The sequence below is a fragment of the Acipenser ruthenus genome, chromosome 16 (genome assembly GCF_902713425.1).
Source record: "Acipenser ruthenus chromosome 16, fAciRut3.2 maternal haplotype, whole genome shotgun sequence".
In the NCBI taxonomy this organism is placed as follows: Eukaryota; Metazoa; Chordata; class Actinopteri; order Acipenseriformes; family Acipenseridae; genus Acipenser; species Acipenser ruthenus.
In genome coordinates, this window is record NC_081204.1 from 9,033,468 (window position 1) to 9,053,536 (window position 20,069).

The 20,069-nt window shown below is 38.0% G+C and overlaps 1 protein-coding gene across 3 annotated transcripts in view; it reads left to right on the plus strand.

Moving 5' to 3' along the window:
* Nucleotides 1-13,706: 13,706 nt before the first annotated feature.
* Nucleotides 13,707-20,069, plus strand: part of LOC117412285 (sodium-coupled neutral amino acid transporter 3-like) — a 38,718-nt gene continuing 32,355 nt past the window's right edge. Inside the window, exon 1 of one of the 3 annotated variants that reach the window (XM_058988722.1) lies at nucleotides 13,707-13,918. The gene's annotated coding sequence lies outside the window, so the exon portion shown is untranslated. The remainder of the gene's footprint in view (nucleotides 13,919-20,069) is intronic. The other 2 variants (XM_058988721.1, XM_058988723.1) reach the window with 2 other exon arrangements.

The following is a 20,069-nucleotide window of genomic DNA, read 5'->3' on the forward strand; positions in this document are numbered from 1 at the left end:
AGTGTCTTAAATTTGAGTACAGTATAGTGATGCGTGTATTAAAATTGCCAACAAAAGATGCGACAGCCTGAGTACACGAACAGCAATGTGACTAACTGGTAGTTGAAGGGTTCTGTAGTAGTTATCCAGCAGTGTGGACGCTCTCCTCAATGTAAACAAAGCAAGCCTTTGCTCCACCTACCTGTGTAATAATAATGGCCGTGGTGTGGTGCTCTGACCCGGCTTGAGCGAGATCAAATGCATGACGGTCATTCGTAAGCTGACAAAATAGCAAACAGCCATGCCTGTGTGAAGGTTTCACTTCTGCAAGGAATATTTCTGTTTAGCCATATTTTTGTTGCTTGAGACATGAGCCAGATTGCAGCAGGGATGAAGAAACGTTTGGGCCGACGGTTCAATCCATAGAAGCTTGGATGGAAGCGTCTGTAACGAGCTGTTTCCGGGGCATTGATACGCACGTTATGTACTTGCGTCTGTCACCCAGGTCAACCCTGCTTTATCAAAAGCTGTGTGAAATCACGTAGCCGACCCGCATGACACCAGGTCCTGACCCGGGTAGAGCATGCCAGTGTGAAAGGGGCTTTAAATTTGAAGGAATGTAGTATTTTATTCTTTTGGATTGTATACACACTACTTTTTCTGTTTTAAGTATTTAAGTAATATGTAGCCTACCTTAAATATGCATCTTTTCAGTGTAGAGTGCAGCTGTAGCATTAGAACTGTATTGATTCAAATGTTCTAATTTGTTTTTCATATAAACACATTTATACTATTTCTTCCCCACTCCACTTTCACCTGATGATGGAATGTGTCCTGCATTCTCAGCAAAGTAGTTGCTGCTAATGGTTTCAAATGGTTTCGTGACATTAAAACACAGGTTATCTGCATGTTTGTGCGCAAATTAGATCTCTTATAAAACATTTGCGAAATAGTCATATATGAATCACAGCCTACTATATTTGCCCACTTCAGCAGCCCACAGTGCTGCTGATAGTTACCTTGATCTATTAAGTACCGCTGTCTTCCTAAGTTTCAGGTCTGTATCAACAACTTTTTGTTTCTTGATACAAACTTAGTAGTTTAAAAAACAATGCATCATTTTATTGTCTTTGGGCAGGCTACTATCCTCTGTAATCAACCCTTTTAAAAAGCATTATTTCTCTTTTGAAGATGTTGGAGTTTGATAAGCATGAACTGTTTCACATGAGAGTTATGTGGCACAATGAGCTAATCCACTAGCCTCTCATGCCTTTCACATTTGGTTTGTCCTGGGTTTGAATACAGCGCCGTCTCTCACATCAGTGACATAACTGGTTGTCTCAGCCCCCTACAGACATAGGTCCACATTGAAGGAAACACCACATCATTTGCTACAGTTGGGTGTTCAGGACAGATTTGAAGTGTGATTCTAGGGCAATCAGTGGCGTCTGCAAGCACTATGTGCATTCGGGGCGATTGTCCCTTGCCTCATAAACATTAAACTCACAAAATCGGATGAAACCTGGCTCCAGGGCTGGAATTTTTATTGCATATGACTTGGATGCCATAGAGAACACAAATCATTTTAAAGAGGGTATATTTCAGATGGACTGGTCAGAAAGCATAACATTTGTCATTACAGACACTGGAGGGCAGTATAGTTGCATAGCACATGGCAGGGACTGCAGTAGCATATGTGATTAATAAAGTTAATACTAAATTAGGAATTCTGTACCGAAATCAACATTGCTTAAGTTTGAACAGCAAGATCTGTTTTATGTTTCTAATTTATCATGAATGGTTAAGGAATTCACAAACCTCCAATCATCTCACCTGTAAAAGCAAAGTTATTTTGATTTACTTCATTAGTTTGGACAACATATATCTTGTTCAAATGCTGTAATTAAGCTCTTTGACTACAATTGTGCTTTATTTTGAGTACAGTTAGTACAGTCTTCAGTGGAATTTTATGAACAGAAATGGAAAAGGAAGATAAATGGAGATCTGTTTAAGCCTCAGAAGTTGTTTATTTTTTAATGTTTGAGCACAGTCCATCAAATAAAGACATCATTCATTTCTATTAACTTGGCTGTTGTTTGATCAACACTAAAGTCAATAAATGGTTCAGGCCAGGGATCTTCAGGGCAGAGGCATGCATTGCGAGGTGAGTAACACAACACGCAATGCTCTTGAAATGAATTAAAGCTGCAGTATCCCACGTCACAATTTTAAAACTAAAAATCATTTTAGTTGGCATTTGCTTACTATTGTACATTACTATATTTCCTATTTCCTTGATAAAGGAAGAATTCGCTGTATTCTTCAATGTGTGTTTTAATATACATACATTTAACAGCAAAATACTTGCTGATGTGAAATTTTGGTTATGGAATATTGCATGTGTGTGTGATCACAGGTGGTGTCAGCCAGAGACACAAAGTAGCCAGTCAGAGGCTCAGCAGCCACCTGCTGATTACACATCCAGAACACTGGTGTCTGCTGCACGTGAGTGAGCTCGGGCCATGTGGCTGCCATGAGAAGTAAAGAGGTCTTGAAATAGGACACCTGTCTGTCTACTGTGCAGGCTTTCCTCATAGCTGTTAAAAGGGAGTAGCTGATTATGGACAGTAAGTAAGGGCTGTAGAAGTCACTGTTCTAAACTATTTCATTCATTATCCATTGACTGGAGGACATCTGCAAATATAATTTCTCCACAGAAACAATATTAAGGCCAGGCTGTGTAAGCAAGTTTGGGAACGGTGTTGCAGTTAGAAAGGAGCTGAGAAAAAGCATTAGATCAGTGATTGGGTGTTCAAGCAAATACACTTGCAACTATAGTTTGGGGCAATGCCTTGTGACTGGCAACCAAAATTGCTAAAAAAAGTGGCTTGTTTTCTGTTTCATTCTACCCCCACAGCACAAATACGATAAATATACACTACTCAAAACAAGTAGGAGCAAAGATTAAATATAGTGGGAACATGTTTTGCCAGGCAGACATTTTGCACTGGCTCCCTGCTCTTAAAAGCAGGGTAACCCCGGTTAGGATTCAGATTTGATCATTAGTCAAGTAGCTGCTCAGGTGAGTACGTTGGTGGGTAGTGGTGTTGTTGGTTTGAGAATCATGGCTTTCATTGAAGCCAGGTGGTGGCAGAGGAAGATTTTTAAATGACGTCCAGACTGCCACAGCTGTTCAAATACCCTTTTCACTGCTCCATATCACTGAGCGTCCCTTTCGGAGGTAAAGTTTAATTTGAAACATTAAGTCATAAATTCTGAGGTTACACTATTGACCAGTAAACAGACATTTCAACACACGTTTAATCTATTTTAAAATTATTTTTTAAATGTTTAGATCAGTTTTAACATGGATTGACTACTTGGTATAATTAAGCCCTCCTTCCAGCAAAGAAAGCAAGGGTGCAATGTAATTGCTAAGGAGGGCAGCTGCTTAAAAATATAATATTTGATTGTACCTGTATAGTCTTTTCAAAATGAAGACATTTTATTAGGAATGACTCCATCTTCTTTTTTTAGCATTCTATTTCTAAACAACTAGAAGATTCTGAATATTAGCTACACAACTAAACCACTTAATTAAGATAGTAACTCAAACCACAGTTATGACAATGAAATTCATGGTGTAATCAGGCCATTCAGAATATTATTTAGCTTGTTTAAAGGAGAGAGAGATTGCTTAAATAATACAGCACACCATATCCAAACCTGCAGTATTTGTTAGGATAGAGATATATGTTTTAGGTCAATGTGTAAATTGAGTGACTGCCTGGCCTTCAGACAATCACATCAGGTAACCAGCTGACCTAATTTAAAAGCAGAAAATATTTCCCTGACTGAAAGTGAGTGTAGTAGAGTTACATAGTGAGATACAATGAAGAAATCCTTTTTCCCCCCCAGAGTGTGGCCCTGTAGCTCAGACAGCCCACCCAATCCGGCTAAGTCTGCTAAGTGGAACAGCAGAAGAGTGGGAATCGGTGGATCACAGGGTCACGGCCAGGGTTAAAGGTGAAGGTTAGCTCAGACAAACGTGAGTTCCTCAGATGTCCAGTGGGCAAAATCAGTTCAGTTTCAAATTCAGTCTCTTGGTCTGAAATTTTTTGTCCAAGATTGTTCTTGAGTGCCTCCTCCCTTCTGTAGTCCTGTATCTCCAGGGTGCTTTCACGGGGGCTTTTGCAGCCAAGAAACAAAAAATGAAAAGCCTGTACAAAGGTCTTCCAGAGGCCCTCTTCTCAAAGTTAGGATCCTTAGGGATATGTCAGCTGTCCTAAGCCTTCATAAGGATGTCATACTAGGCGGCTGGTGAAGCCAATAGTCACTAACCTTTTCTGTACTGTTTTTTTTTTTTTTTTTTTAATGGATTGCAGCGTAACAAAAGTTAAAACATTATTTTGATCTAGTGCCACATATAGGGTCAATAAACTTTTTGACCAGCCTTCCAAAAAAGCATCCTTTCTACTAAACGTATTTACAGTTGGCCATGGGCAGCTTTTTTTTTTTTGTTACTATAATTCTGCACAAAAAGTATATTTATATCTGACTTTTTTAATTCCAGTGCTTTTAGTTTGTAAGAAGAGTTACTAAAACACAATAATTATATGGTTATGTTATGCATGTTATGTCAGTTTTCAAAGTGATGATGAAAAAGTATGCAGTATTATGTAACCTTTATGTTATGAATGCTACATTGTGTCTAAGACAAGTATTATCCTTTTTTTGTAAAATAATTATATCCAGTGATCTAAAAAGTTAAGTAATCCAATAGTCTAGAATGTCCAATAATTGTGTACCTCTGGCTAATCCCAACCTCACCTTTTCATTTATTGTCGGTAATCACTCTGAGCTGAGGCGGTGTGGCACTGGACCCCTACCGTCCTTGCCTCTGATTGGACACTAAGCGATTATGACTGTTAGAAAGGTGCTTCTCATACCGGACACGTTTAAACATTAAGCAAGAACCTGTTACAGTGCACAGGCTTTTATTTTTAGGTTTATGGTTCTTTTCCAATTAACCCTGTATTGCACCACGTCATGCACCAATGAAAAACAGTTTATTTTAGTTCTAAAACACATTTGCCAGACTGTGTTGTACTTTGTTATGCAGAAATTACTCCTCTTCTATCCAGTAAAACTGTTGGAATTAGTCATGTGATCATCCTGACTGGTAACAGAGGAAGCAAACGCAACCTCTGCCACCTGTTGAAGTACATGGCATAACAGCAAAATGCTAAGTACATTTTTTTGGTGTAAAACTTTATATAAACAAAATGTAAAAAATATTTATTGTTTTTTTAAAGTGTTGTGCCAGAGTAGAATGCCTTTTAGTGATAATTAGAAGACAATTTATATTTAAAAACATAGGAAAACTGTTTGTCATTTATCTGAAACAAAAACACATTGGCAATGTGCAAAAATGCCAAGTTATCAAAAGTGCACAAGCCAAGTTTCAAGAAACCATTGGGGCAACCTTGGCCAGCACCAAGATAATAGGCACAACTGTAAAAGCGGTGGGGGTCAAGGTTGCCCCAATTGTTTCTTCTAACTTGGCTTGTGTTTTTGATGTAAGTTGGATCCGCTTTTATTGTGCCTGAAAAACACAAGCCAAGTTAGTAGAAACAACTGGGGCAACCTTGACCCCAGGTTCATGCACCCCCTTATATAACTTCCCGTCGTTTCCCGCCGCTGTATGGCTCATCAACCAATCACATCCACACACTGCAATCCCCAAAAACAGCAACACACATTCTCCCCACTCATTCTCTCACTCCCCCCTCCCATGCTAAGTAACGGCGTGACCCAGTCCTCTTATAATACATGTAACATAAAAGACAGATGACACAAACTGAACAGACAAGAAGTCCTGCAACAAAACAATTATCCTGGTCGTTACAATATATTTTTTAATTTGAATGTAAAAATATATTAAAGCCTGAGTCACTACCATCATCATCATATGTGGCCAATGGCAAGCCTCTTTGGAGACTTTCAGCATGATTTTCAAAAGGGACAAAATAAGAACTAGGTTGCAAAGTGATTTCTAAAAGCTGATTTGTGTCACTAAGTATATGGCTTTCAAAGGTTTTAGCTGAAATGAGTCATGTATTCACTTGTTGACGCTTTAAGAATATAAATTAAGTGACATGGTTACATTAATCAGGCTCCCCTTTGGAAAGCTAAACCTCCCACAGGTAGATCCTGTAATTGCACATCCCTCTTTTACATCTGTAGACAAAACAGTCTAGAATTTGTATGTGCCATTGTTTCAAGTTATGGATAATACCTTGTGGCAGGGCAGGGCCCTTCTTGTAAATAGTGGGGTTTGTGTATTGGTGGTGGTGGTTGGCAGGGATGGGGTTAATTTCCTATCCCTGCCAAATACATGTGAGAATGTGGCTGGAGCCTTAACTGAATGATTAATGGTATTTAAGGAGGGAGAAATCCTTTGTTTGGAAAGAAGGGAGTTTACACTGTGAGTGTTTGTAACTGTAATGAAGGCTAATGCCCAGCCTACAACTGTGTAGTCTTTTTGTTTGAACCTTTATGTTGGCCCTTGTGCCAATTATTTTGTTTCTGTGTTTATATTAAGGGTGTTCATGACTTGTTTTTGTTAAACCTTATTTATTTTGCTCTGTGAGCAGTGTTTTTGTTGACTTAACCCCAGGCAGCGCTTAAAACCGCAAGTCCTGAACTCTGAATTTCTTTCCTACCTCCTGACCGCTTTAGACACCTGGCTGCTCTGTCACAGACCTATTTTGTGAAAACAAATTAAAGGTAATAAAACATAGAATCAAATTAAATGGAACTAATGAAATTGTATATGTTTTAATATGTTCATTTATGTTTGAAATGGGACAAAGTAATGTGCAGAAAATAAATACATACATTTATGAATTATATAGTACATTTTCCATGTATTAAACGGTCAAATATGTAACATTGAGGTATAAAATGAATCCTTGGATACAATAAAGTTAGTCAGTTAATCATAATTCATGCAATAGAGGGTGAAAGCACTTAAGTACTTTGTCCAAGTGGGAAGGCTCAGAAAGCTTAACTTTCTGATGCAGTGAAACGCAGCTCTCCCACAGTCATAACACCTGTTGGGGGTAGTGTAAATTCACAGATCCATAGGCTGCTTTATCCGCAGGTTAGGTCGCTAGGTTAGGTTACTTCATCCGGTGCAGCACAATTCACACTTTAAATGGCATCTATACTTAAAAATCAACCTGCTGGGAGACCCAAAAATACATTTTACAATCTGATTATGGCTTTAAGGTTAGCAATGTGTATTTTGTGTTAGTTTGGAGTCATGCCACCAAGAAGTGGGCAATCATTGGTGCTTAGACTGTACTTGTAATAAAGGCATTGACTCAGCTCATTTTATTTAGTATGGCCCATCAAGTCATCACTTTTAAGATTCCTTGTGATTTGTCCAGTCTTGAATAAAAAGTCACTTGTCAACCAATCCTAAACAGATTTACAGACTTACTCAACACTGGTATATATTTACGCCAAGCAAAATTTTATTTTTACTTAACGACAACAATAAGACAGACAAAACCTATGCTGAAAGCAAAACACTTGCCCGTCTTATTTATACAGAACGAGTGATCGTTTATCAGTATACAATTATCCTGGTGGAATTATCATGGATATTTGAATGGAAATAACCATTTTTACTTTTCTTCCCATGATGTACCCAGCAAATATAAACAAGCCCCTGTTTATAGTCACCATTTACATTATTTTACTCCATTACCAATGAATAAAAATAGTGAATAAACTTTGTGCCACTTTCTAAACATTATGATAAATACCACTTATGAAAGTTTTGCATTGAAGCCGATGCATACAAAACAATCTGGTTAAAACCACTTAAGATGTTCATTTATTGTATGGAGCACACCTTCCAGAAAAGCACAGGTTTGTTGTCAGTTTATTTTCTCTCTCCACAATGAAGATACAGTTATTCCAAGCGGGTGGTCTGAAGAGGGATATTAGAAGCCAGACAATTATGTTGGATTCATACAAAATAAATGTTTTAAGAGAAGACAAGTTTGTACTTAGTATTGGCGCCAGCCACACCCTTTACAAAATGGGATTTCTAATGTAACAAGATAATCCCTTTCTTTGTTTCCCAGCAAAGTCCATTAACATTAGAAAGTGCTTATTAAATCGCATTTCAGTTTGGGGTAATATAATCCAACCGTTTCTCTTTTCACTAGGAGTGCAAGGACTTTTGCTAATTCAATGGCATCATTATCCAAGTGCAGTTAGTTTACAGAATAACAAGGTCATTAGCAGCTGGTCGTGTCCACCCACAAGGAGCCTATTAGTTATTGTTTAATCATTTCTTTACTTCATGGCTGTTTATGTGTGGAATGTAATTCCTCCCTATGCATTACTAATCTAAAGTTTCATGTGCTGTCTTGCATATGCTATAAAACGGAGAGAAAGTACAGTGTGAATGGGGTGGTAGAGTGTCTAAGTGTGGAGGAGATGGCCAAAAGATACCATTGATAAAAATTTATGGAATTATAAAAACAGCATCTTTAAATTTAATAAAGCATATGTCATTTCACAAGCTATTCTAAAAAAAAGTCTTCTACATTTTTCAGAATGTAAAAATGTTTTTACTTGTACCGGGACAATTTGAATGAGCATTCTGACTGGTAAAGAATATATGATGATACTGGTCTTAACCAGTAAGATGTTTTTTTTTTTAAAAGATAGAAACATCTTAAGATCCCTCTTAAGTCAACATTTTTCAACTATTTAATAATATCTTTGCGTCTCATACATGGGTCAGACCATCCAAGCACTGACAAGACTGAAACCTCTCAAAGTGGAATATTAGCAGTATACAGCTAGAAACAGTATGCAATAAATACATAAGCCTTTTCTACTTAAAACAGTGTAGCTTCCAAAAAGAGATGGCTCAGCAATCCCTCTCCGTCAGCAATGTGAGTCAACAATGGCTGTTATTCTATACCTCAGTGCCAATGTACTTTAAAACAGCGCCTATCTATCTGGCAATTTTCCAGGCCTTGAGGATCAAAGGATTCAGGGATGGCTTTATGTGACCCTCAGCCCAATCAGTCAGAGGCCAGGATAAACAACACTGTTCAATTTTCTATCTCACTGAAGTAAGGGTTCCTGTCTAATGGGCAGAATTTTTTATTGTAAAGAGCTCCTAGGTTATGCTTAATAAAACTGTAACAACACTGTAATTACACATGTGGTTGTTTATTGACAATATAATTCACATGTAACCACTTGTGCAACTACAATCAAAGTCGGAAAAAATAATAAGTAGGTTGCAAATTGGTTTTTAAAACCTGAAATAGGGTACTAAATCATTATGCAGGAGTGAGGCATACATTGAAAGTTTGTAGGCTTGAATCTCTGGCACGCAGAGTTGCTGATCTTAATTCAGTTTGGTTAGTGTAAAGGGGTGATTGGTTTGACAGTGATGCCATTCAAGTTCAGAGGGAAGAACAAGGGAAACAATAATTAAACAGGAACATACATAAAACCCAGCAACAAACATTGATTTCATTGAGTGATATATTTCATATTTGCCTCTCTACCTTCCGGACGTTATAACTTTTTGTCACACTAACAACAATTCATTTTGTATAGAACTTTTCCTTGTTTACATATCCCAAAGGGCTTTAGATTAGATGAGGTATGAATGCAGTTGCTTTAGGTTACACGTTCTGTATTTAAATGATAGTTTAGTTAGTCTTTAAACACAACTGTAGCTTCACCTATCAATTTGCTTTGCTTAAAGTACAGTGGCCCCCCTGTCACAATACTGACTTGTGATGAAACTACAAGCTAGAACTTTCACCAAACTGTACATCCCAGCACTTGGCTACTAATTAATTACACTCTCAAAGAGTAAACAAAGCAGAGGCTGTTGAAAGCCTTTTGGAATCCCATTATGATTGGCTTAATACCTATGTTTACACTGTAGAAAATATTTCAGTAATGATAATGAGTTTTGCTGGAGATGATAGATAGTCCAATGTTCTTAGCATATCATCTCCTAATATCTGATCTTATCATAGGTGACGCCATGATGTGTTGTGACAGAGGCTCCCAGCTTCTAGATGCCATCTGTAATTACTCTATAACTTTAAGAACTCAATAATACATTCTTAATAACATGGTTATTATCAGTCAATGTTTTTCAGTGTATTGGCCCACAGGATCTTCAGCTCTGAGGTGGTGGAGAGTGATTATCCCATGTTGCAGACTATACATGGGCAGTGAGATTGAGGTTTGGGAATAAAAACTAACCAGAGCAATCAAATAACACTCACATCTTTAAGAACTTTTTTTTCACGAGTCAGCCCCAGTGTTGTTGTGAAGAAAAAAATTCTAATTATCCATGTATTAGTTGTGTGCAGCAGATCAAGTTTTCAAAACTCAGTACAAAAGTTTTAACTGTCAAAGAGATGTCAAATGATATTATTGAATGTATTACTATATATTCTACCATTGTGTGTGTGTGTTATAGTTATAGACACACAAGCTACACTAATTGTGGCTGTGCTGATCCCTCCTTTACCAGGAACACGCTAGCACTAGTTTTCTAGGGTCCATGTGACATGTTCCCATTATAGCCCTGCCTGCTATGTCTATCTTTTAAAGGGCAACAAGCGTGTGGATTGTGATGCCAATTTCAAAGTAGTCTCTCAAACATCAAATGCTAGAACTTGCTGTCTTGTAGAAAGTGGTGGGTGTCTCAGGGCCTGTAAGGAGACTGATTGATCTTGTAATAATGCTGTGGGACTAAGAGGACTGCTGTAATGTTATTTATCAGTTTGTACGGCAATGAAGCGCTCCTTACCCAGGGAGCCTACATGCTGGTCTTATAGTTCTGTCGATTTATTAACAACATGATTTAGATTAAGAGGTCTGTAGCTTCGTAGGTTAGGGTGTTTTTTTCCTTTTCTTTTTTGTTTACTGAAATATATCATTACAAATTTTCAATGATTACAAAAAAACATATAATTTATGCCATTGCCAAGACACTCTAAAAACTAGAATGTGTAAATATCAGTGCATGCACAACCACACCATAAAAACGCCCCCTGCTTGTATCTAGCCTTATATTTGTGCATGGTGTAAAATGTCTTAACATGCATAGCAGTGACTCAGCATTATCTCTTTTGTGGAACACACCCAATGCATACAAAGTGTACAGGACGCAGGTCACCGATTTTGCCCAGAGTACAATATGTTGACAAAAACAGGGTACAAGAAATACAGCATTATATTTATTCACGTGTTGTTTTCTACTTCTTTAAGATCCATCTCTGTCATTTTTTACATCCATGTTTACATCTTGGCAACTTTTTACACTTTCACGTTTTTGAGTTTCTGATTAAACGCAATGCAAATTGTTCTGATGTTCCACATGCCAAGAGATATTTTAGAGCAGAACTGGGGGCTCTCAAATGATATGCAAGTCCATGTCTTGGCCGCCACATGACATGAGATTTTCCCATCGATTGTGACAATTTTGTGCAGAGCCAGATAGTTATTTTATTTAATACTCTGAGATCATTGTGCAATATAGTTGGAACATATTGGTCTAAAGAGGGTTATCCTTTTTAGGATTTCGAAACACTCATCGGAAACTCTTCCCTTCCCAAAAGGTCAAACAAATAGATTAATGTTTAGTTACTGCCATTCTCTGCTACCAGTCCTGGCTCACATAAAGCAGCCCCCCAAATCAACAGTGCATAGGTATTGGGTCTGGATAATGTGCTATAAAAAGACTCTGTCTGTTCACAGAACCATATTAAAATGCACAGCTGACCTTTTCAGCTGCTATAAGAGGGTCTGGAACATTTAGTGCTGCTCTTTTACTGCTATCTACCCTAGGCCATTCAAACAAGACAATCCACTTAATATTCTCATGTCTCATGGGAAACCAAGTATAAAGATGCAGTGCTCCACAATCCTTTTCAATTTAATATTATTTGGGATTCCTTGGTACTCGTTTACTGCCTTCTTCCATAGGCTAGCACATGCTTCATGGGAAAGACTTTGATTACTGTCCAGTTTGATCACATCTATCCATCAGGCACATTTTTATTTTTGGTGGCTGTACATCAAAATGGCTAAAGATCTAATCTCCAACCTTATGAATTTGTACTGTAAAAGCTACTAAAACAAAGGAAACACTGTAGAAGACGAATTAGAAGAAGAGGGGTGTTGGTCCATTTGATCCTAACTGGTTTACACCTCAGTATCATCTAGCAATTCCCAAGACACATTCAACGTGGTTAATTATCTTGAACAAAATCATTTAATCACTTTGTTAGCTTCTCAGACAAACAGTCGTGTGGGGTGGGTGGACACAATGTTAGCCCTCCATGTTAGCTCAACCTCTGTGAAGTCAATGAGAAGCAATAGCACAGCATGGAAGGATCTTATTGTTCTGCTGTGTTTGGCAGAACAGTCAGACGTTTGTACCACTGACAGCAGGCAGTTATCTTTGCTGATGTGAAGGAGCTGCAAACTGGTGGTTCTGATGTTCTTAGAGTATCCTTTGCCTTTGCATACTGTAGGATATAGTTCCGTGGTACTGCAATAGATTATCGGGCTCTAAGGATCTGAGTTCTGTTGGCTGCAGTCTGACTGCAAAGTCTTTGTCTTCATCATACCAGAAAGTCATGAGTATGGTTATTTGGCAACAGCTGGGACTTCTTTTAGGGGATATAAACAAACTGAGCTACCAACAATGTTTGATTTCTGTAGAGTGCACAGCAGGGCTAACCCGTCCTTCGGATGAGACTTAAAACCAAGGTCCTATTGTTAGTGACTCTGTAGCAACAGTTGTTGATGTATAGTTCACTCCCTAAGTCCTGGTCTTAATTCCAGCCAGGTCCTAAATTAGTTAATTGCCTCTTAGCAGCTTCAATTAATGACATTAGAACCTGCTTGGAGTAAAAACCTGGACTGGATTAGATCTCGAGGGCCAGAGTTGAGTACCACCGGGTCTCTGCAAGTCACTTTGGATGAAAGCGTCTGCTAAATGACTAATTAATAATAATAATAATAATAATAATAATAATAATAATAATAACTGACGGAAGAATGCAAATAACTAGATGGGGACAGTGCGGGACACTCCGGCCACAGAGGTGGACCCCAATAAAGGACAGGGACAAAGCATCGAAGTCCTCAGCGAAAGTACTACAAAAACATAATTTCGGACAAAAAAGGTTAATGCGTTTTATCACAGCAGGATATGTAGTGTTCTAATAAACACTGTACAGAACAGTGAGGCCAGATTCATAGCAAACATGCCATTTTATGTAAAATACGGATATCACTTAGACAACAATTTGGGGATTAGACGAGGTTGTCAAAAACATGATAAAATGACCGGTGACGTGTCATCATAACCACTGGAATATAATCTAGAAGAAGCGAGCTCAATTATTTGTTTCTACAATTTTCAGTTGCATAATTGTGTGTGTGTGTGTGTGTGTGTGTGTGTGTATCAACGTGCGTTTCACAGAGTTTGACATTAAAGAGTTATTAAATGTGAATAGCAACCTTTTCCTTTAAAAACACTTGTGGTAATACCATATGCTTTGCTTGCCCATCGGCTAGGCAGCCTGGGTGGCACTCTCAAAGCGGGAATACTGATTGGGCACCTGGTTAAAGGGGCGGATCACGACCCTCAGTTTTAGATTCTCGAAGCCCCCTTTGGAACACAGCATCTTCTCTTCAGGGACGACTGGCTGTTTCTCGTTGCTGCTTGTGTTTGAAACTTTGTAGAGTTAAAAAAAAAACCCAAAAAAACACGAATCCCCAGGTTACAGAAATATAAACGCAAAATCAGCAATAAAGGATTACTTAGAATCCAGCGTGGCAACATTGCTCAACTAATCTGGTAAGAATGTTACTTTTGGCTGCTTGTGATGTGTGCTTTGTATCGTTAAAAAAAAAAAAAAAAAAAAAAAAAAAAAAAAAAAACACTTGTAACTTTTTTCTAGATACAGTTTTGTTTTTATTTCATTTTATGCATGAACCCATATTTATGTATTCTAGTTTTTAGAATGTGTAGCATATTTAAATTAAACGTGTGGTAACAGCTGCGGCTTTATATTTATGGCGGTTGTGGAGATTCTGATGATATAAAAAGACTGATGTCATCCAGAAGTAATTTTCTGTATTTTATGTGTGCTGATGTGCTTGAAAGTGCAATAGAGTATTTTATCTTTTCAACCTTTTTTTTTTTTTGTTACTGAGTGTGTACTGTGCCAAACCTGCCTGACACAAGCATTACTATACCAGTTAATTAATAAAATAGGTCATTCTAGGAAAGTGGACACTACAAGCACGCAAACAGCACACTGCCTAGTGTCATTTACAGGCGTGGAATTTCCATTACAAAGCTCTGGCTATTGACCACTCTTCAGCTAAATATATAGCCTATAATCCAGTTGTAATTATAACTGGTCCCTGTCAATGCAGAGTGGGAGATATACTTGTCTTTATGAAGACATCGCCATGTGCTTTAATCCTTGGCCGGTCAGCCAGTGACATTTTTTTTTCTTTGGTTTTCTTTAGCCATTTCATTGCGATTACCAGTAATTTACACTTCCAATGGGAGTCTGGTTCCCACTTTGCATTTTCTTCACAGAAGTTTGTACCGAACGAAAATCATTTTGTAGTGTTGGAATAGTGCCTTGTTTTAGGGATCTGACGGCATGTCCTTGCTTGTTGAAGCTGTTGAATGTAATTTAGTGCAAATGGAAACAGTCAGACTGCTTTATGGGCAGTCACATGTTGAGGCTTTTTGAGGTGGACATTTTAATTACTGCTGGGGAATTAAGAATAAATTAATACAGGCAAGAGCGTTCGTTTATATTTAGAAAAGATTATAGGGATTGCGTTGAAGTAACCACCAGCTTGTCACTAGGATTCTGTTACCATGTTTAATTCACTGTTCATGCAGTTTGATTTACTTTGTTGAATCACTACGGAATTAAAAAGCTACGGCGAGTCTAACATTTCTTTTTTATGGTTCACTTTGGTTGTACATTTCTAATCTATTAGATTATGTGCAACTGCAAATCGGTTTATTATCTTTAAAACACACAATATTAATATTTTGAGGATTTTCTGAATGTGCTATTGTTGTTTATGTAGCTGGTGTTACAGTTTCGATTGTTTTTCGGTTGATGCACTCGTGTATTTAAATATACAAAGTAAAGCATTTTAACCATTTTAATCGCCATTTTTGGATTTTTTTTTTAAAATCATGAAATTCGATCCACGTGGAATTCTTTCAATGTCTCCGTTTACTAAGTACTGTATTTACATAGACACCGCCCATTGAAACTCGGTAACCAATCAAGCTGTCGTGTGGCGAGGCCAGGGGAGAGAGGGCCAGTCAGAGGGCTTCATTCGAATTTACCGTGTATAGAATAGTTGGAAATGCACGTCCATGAAGAGGTAAATTTAGAAAAAAAAACCTGCCCATCACTAGGTGTCGCCGTTTTGTTACTTGCAACATATTTGGTTTAAGTTAATGCAACAAGCAAAAAGCAATCGACTGGTGTTCATGATATTCACAACCACGTTTATGAATTGACAAATATCAGAAGGTGAAACCAGAATCAGGAGGCTTGACGTGAATGCAAGAATCTGCCATCTGCAAGTGTGATAGTGTACCTTGGATAGGTTGTTCAATGATAAACAACAATTGCACATAGCACCACCCGCAGGCCTTATACTGTAAGTTTACTGCTATCTTTATATATATATATTTGTGTATGTTGAATGATACTGGATATAAAGGATGATTATAAAGTAACTTTGATGCTTTCAACTTTACACTGCTGAAGGCACTAGCCAAAACTTTTGTTTCCTGGACTCAGTTTCTTCTAAATCTGAGTCAGTGTTTTTGGAGGGAACAAAAAAAAAAACATTCCTAATCAGATTGAAGGATACTATCAAATGTTGATGCGTTCCTCTGTAAAAAAAATAAAAATAAAATAAATGAATAAGCTGTGTTTTGCTATTTATTAGTTATCTTGATGACGGAGCATGTCTTAAAGATGAATGGGTTACAGCGCCATATTCTCATTGTTTTAAAAGCAGGGTCAAGTGGCCAAATTGACTTCATACACTGCACAGTATTTAGGAATATATGTTTCACATATGTATAAAACAAAACACTTCATAGAACTGCACATAAGGCAAAGGATAGAACATACGTATGCATATGCAGCATACTGTTTTTTTTTTTTCAAATGGGCACATCTGTATTTCCTGAACAGATCAATGTGACCTCCAGTGTAAGTGAAATCCCTCTCTCCCCCCAGGACTGATGCACCTGCCCAGCTAGAAAACAGCCGAGTTAATCCTCCTTCTAATTAAACAGTGGACCGAATAAGACAGCCAGCTGTTACATTTCTGGTCTGCTGTGTTGGGGTGAGGGTCCCTGGAGGCCAGCCTCCTACATATCGATCGTGAACGCCCTTCCTAGTGTTAGAGACGTAAAGATATATACACCCCCATTCAGGGTTAGCAATTTCTTTTGCAACATTTGTCATATTCCAGGGCTACTTGTATTAAATCAACGAAACACACAGCATACTTTGTACAAGTAATCTTTAAACACAGGTTTAACTAGAAGTGTGTATCTCACAATCTACAATTGTGCGTGTTTCATTTACCAACTGTTATGAAGGCAGAAACACATTTTCCAATCCATCCAGCAAGTCGATCACAAGTTTAAGAGTCACAAGCTTTCAACACACGTCCACATAGAAAAGTGTGTGTTATTTTCAATGCAGAAATAAATTCTTCAAAGGAGTACCAAAGCACTTGTGTAAGTGTAATATAAAACATTTTCACCATAGGAGTCACTTTCCCAGCAGTTATGTATGAAACAGGGAGCCAGTGCAAGTGAGGTTAAACTGGGGTGATGTGCTGGCACATCCCTCGTTGTACATGCAAGCACGAGATGAAGAATTCTGGAAAAGCTGCACCTTTGCTAGTGATTGTTCAGCCAGAGAGATCTGCAGTCACCAGTCCTCTGAGTCTGTGAGGTGTGTATATAGGAAGAAACATTGGAAAATGAAGCCAAGGCACTTATTCCATGAAAATTGTACATTAGATTGAATAAGCCATCATCAATAGCAGACCAATCACTATAATCTTGTTTTGCCATTAGGTTGATATATGACTTAGCATTGTAAAATATGTACCTTTTCCACTGAATGGCCCACCAATGGAAATATCCAGTACCATTATAAGGATGTGCTTAGAAAAGCAGAGAGTTTTGTTTTTTAAGAATGACGTTTAGAGTGGCACCTGCATTGACATCATGCTGGGAGGATGGTAGATGGACTGTTTCATTTAATTGCATTGATTTGTATCCACTAGTAAGGAATCAGTCTTTATCGATTAATATTTAAAATCAGAAAGCCCTTGTACATTGCAAAACGAGCAGGGCAGGAATGTTTCCAAGCAGAATGTTAAACCTGGTCTTAAAGGTCAGCCCCCTAAGACATAGCTGACTCATCCTACACGCTAAGGGAGAGGAATCATTTCAGGAAAAGGTTCTGGTGCCACTTATTGGCAGTGATTTGAGATTGCCCAGTTAATTAACAGCTGGATATAAACTACAGCAGGGGAAGTAAGACTAAGTCAAGTGGGCAGACATTTCTGCTAATGCCTTCCTTAGTGTCATTACACTGTGATTACACTAAGGAAGGTTTCACCTCCTGTCTAATTAGAGTGCATGAAATGGGTTTAACCTTATGTTATTCTAATAGAGGACAGGGTCAAATACATTTAATGTATTCCATAAGAGTAGGGGAAAAAACATATCCACCCCATCTGATCTATATTAAATGCATTTACAAGGATCATACATATATTGTGCATTCCCTTCTTAGTCTACAGTATCTCCAGAACAACAGATGGGTGGTTCAGAATTATCAAGTGCATCCACAACTGAGTTAATAGAGGACTTTGTTTTTTAAACACAAAGAACACTGACTGGAACATATACCTAGGGTTTCACAGACCCCCATTGGACTACCGAATATTACCTTAGGTGAGGAAGTCCAAGATTAGTACCAATTGAGGTATGTGACACCAATTCATAGTGTATTCGGTGACTTTACTTTCATAATAATGGGATGCCTTTTTATCTCTTGATAGGTGAACTGCATTTACTTGGTGCCCCAAATAAGGCTACATTAACTGATTCTAATATTCTAAGTGCAATACACTATGTATAATACTGTAGGTTTCAGCTGGTCAAACATTGCTACATTTACCCTCCCACAAGACTATCCCAATGCATGGTACTGTAGTATATATAAATTACAAAGGCTATTGAACTACTGTAGAACAACAACAGTGCCCAGTACTGGTTCTGACTGAAGACTAATGGAACCTAGGGTAAGGTGAAAATGTAGGAAATCATGCCTTTATATAAAATGTTACATACCACTTTTACAGTAACTCCAGTTCTACCAGTGCTTATTTAACAGTAGGCTATAGGGCTGTTTTCCTTTGGATAGCTGATTTATATACTGCTTGTCTGAGAAAACAAGGCTTACTTTTTCCAAGCTGTAATTTCTTGGAACTCTTCAAGGTAAAATAAGGTAGTCGCCTTCAGTTTTTCCGCTATCGATGCAAGTTTGCTGAAGTTAAAAAAAGGTCAGTCATTAAGCGGTTTTGTGATTGAGAACAGTGTTGCAAATTTTTACCTCCAACCAGAAAAAAGTTGATCCTCAAGGAGTGGTTTTGTATCACCTGTATGGATTTATGTCGTATTTTAGATTGAAATGATGCCCTCTCTAGTATAAATCCTTTGAAAACCGAAACACCTTGCAGTGTCAGCCTATGGCTTTAGTCCTGTCCTGGCTGCCCATGGACCTCATGCTATGGCAGATGCTTTCGATAAATAGTTCAACTCCTGTAGAGTTCTTGTCCTGTTAACAAAGGTAGGTGTACTGTATGTATTGTAATGATCCTTTTAAGACCCGTTTAGTGCATATACCTTTAATGAATGTCACTTATTGAGCCCCGCCCCTTTAGATTATTCAGGACTGGCTGGTGCAGTCTGAGGTTAAGGATGGGAGGAGAAGGGTAGAACGACACTGCAACAAGCCTTGTTAGGTTTATGCAGAACATGTGTGTTTGTGTAGTTTGTAAGCAGAGAAATAAATGTTGTATGAATGTTTGTACTGTGGATCACCGTCCAGTCTGCCACCCTCACCTTACAGTGTGTTGTCTCCATTACCTAGTTAAATCAAAATGATTGCCTTACTGTATGCCCTAGTGCGTTGGACCTTAAAATACTATTGGAAGGGTTTCCCAGCACTGTAAGCTGGTATGGTTTCCCCTTGTTGCTGAGGTGAATGGCTGTGACTTGGAAGAAAGGGAAGGAGGGGAGCAGGAAACAATCACTTGGCTTGTTGCCCCCAGGCACATGATTGATGATACTCAGAAGCTAGCACTGCCTGGCATGAGTGGTGCGAGGTGCCCTGCCTGCTGCGTGTCTGGCTTTCCATTGTTGAACGAGTGGATGTTTCCTCATCAGCATGTGGCTTCTTAATAAATGTTTTCCTTTATGTGGAAAATGCAAGTTGTATACTGAGGAAATGACTGGTTTTAAAAAGTTGCTGTGTGTTGCCATTGCGGGTTGTAAAGTGATTTTTGGATACTTCCCATTATTTTTTTTAACAAATTCCTTTTTTCCCCCCTTGTATTTTAACTGTATTTTATATTAGTTTTCTTGTCTTTGCACAATACATATATATTTTAAAACATAATAACATTTTGAAATACATTTGGTAAAAATGATAATGTTAGAAAAATGAATGCGTCGTAACAAAGCCACAGGTTTAATAAGTCAGGGTCAACCACAAGTATTATTACATATCAGAAAAAAATATTAAAAACAACAGAAAGGGCCTGTTGCTTTATTAGGAATCATGTGTTTCACACAACACTCTCTGTTATAAAACTCTATAGTTGCTATAGTTACAAGAGGCTTTTCGGATTTATATTTT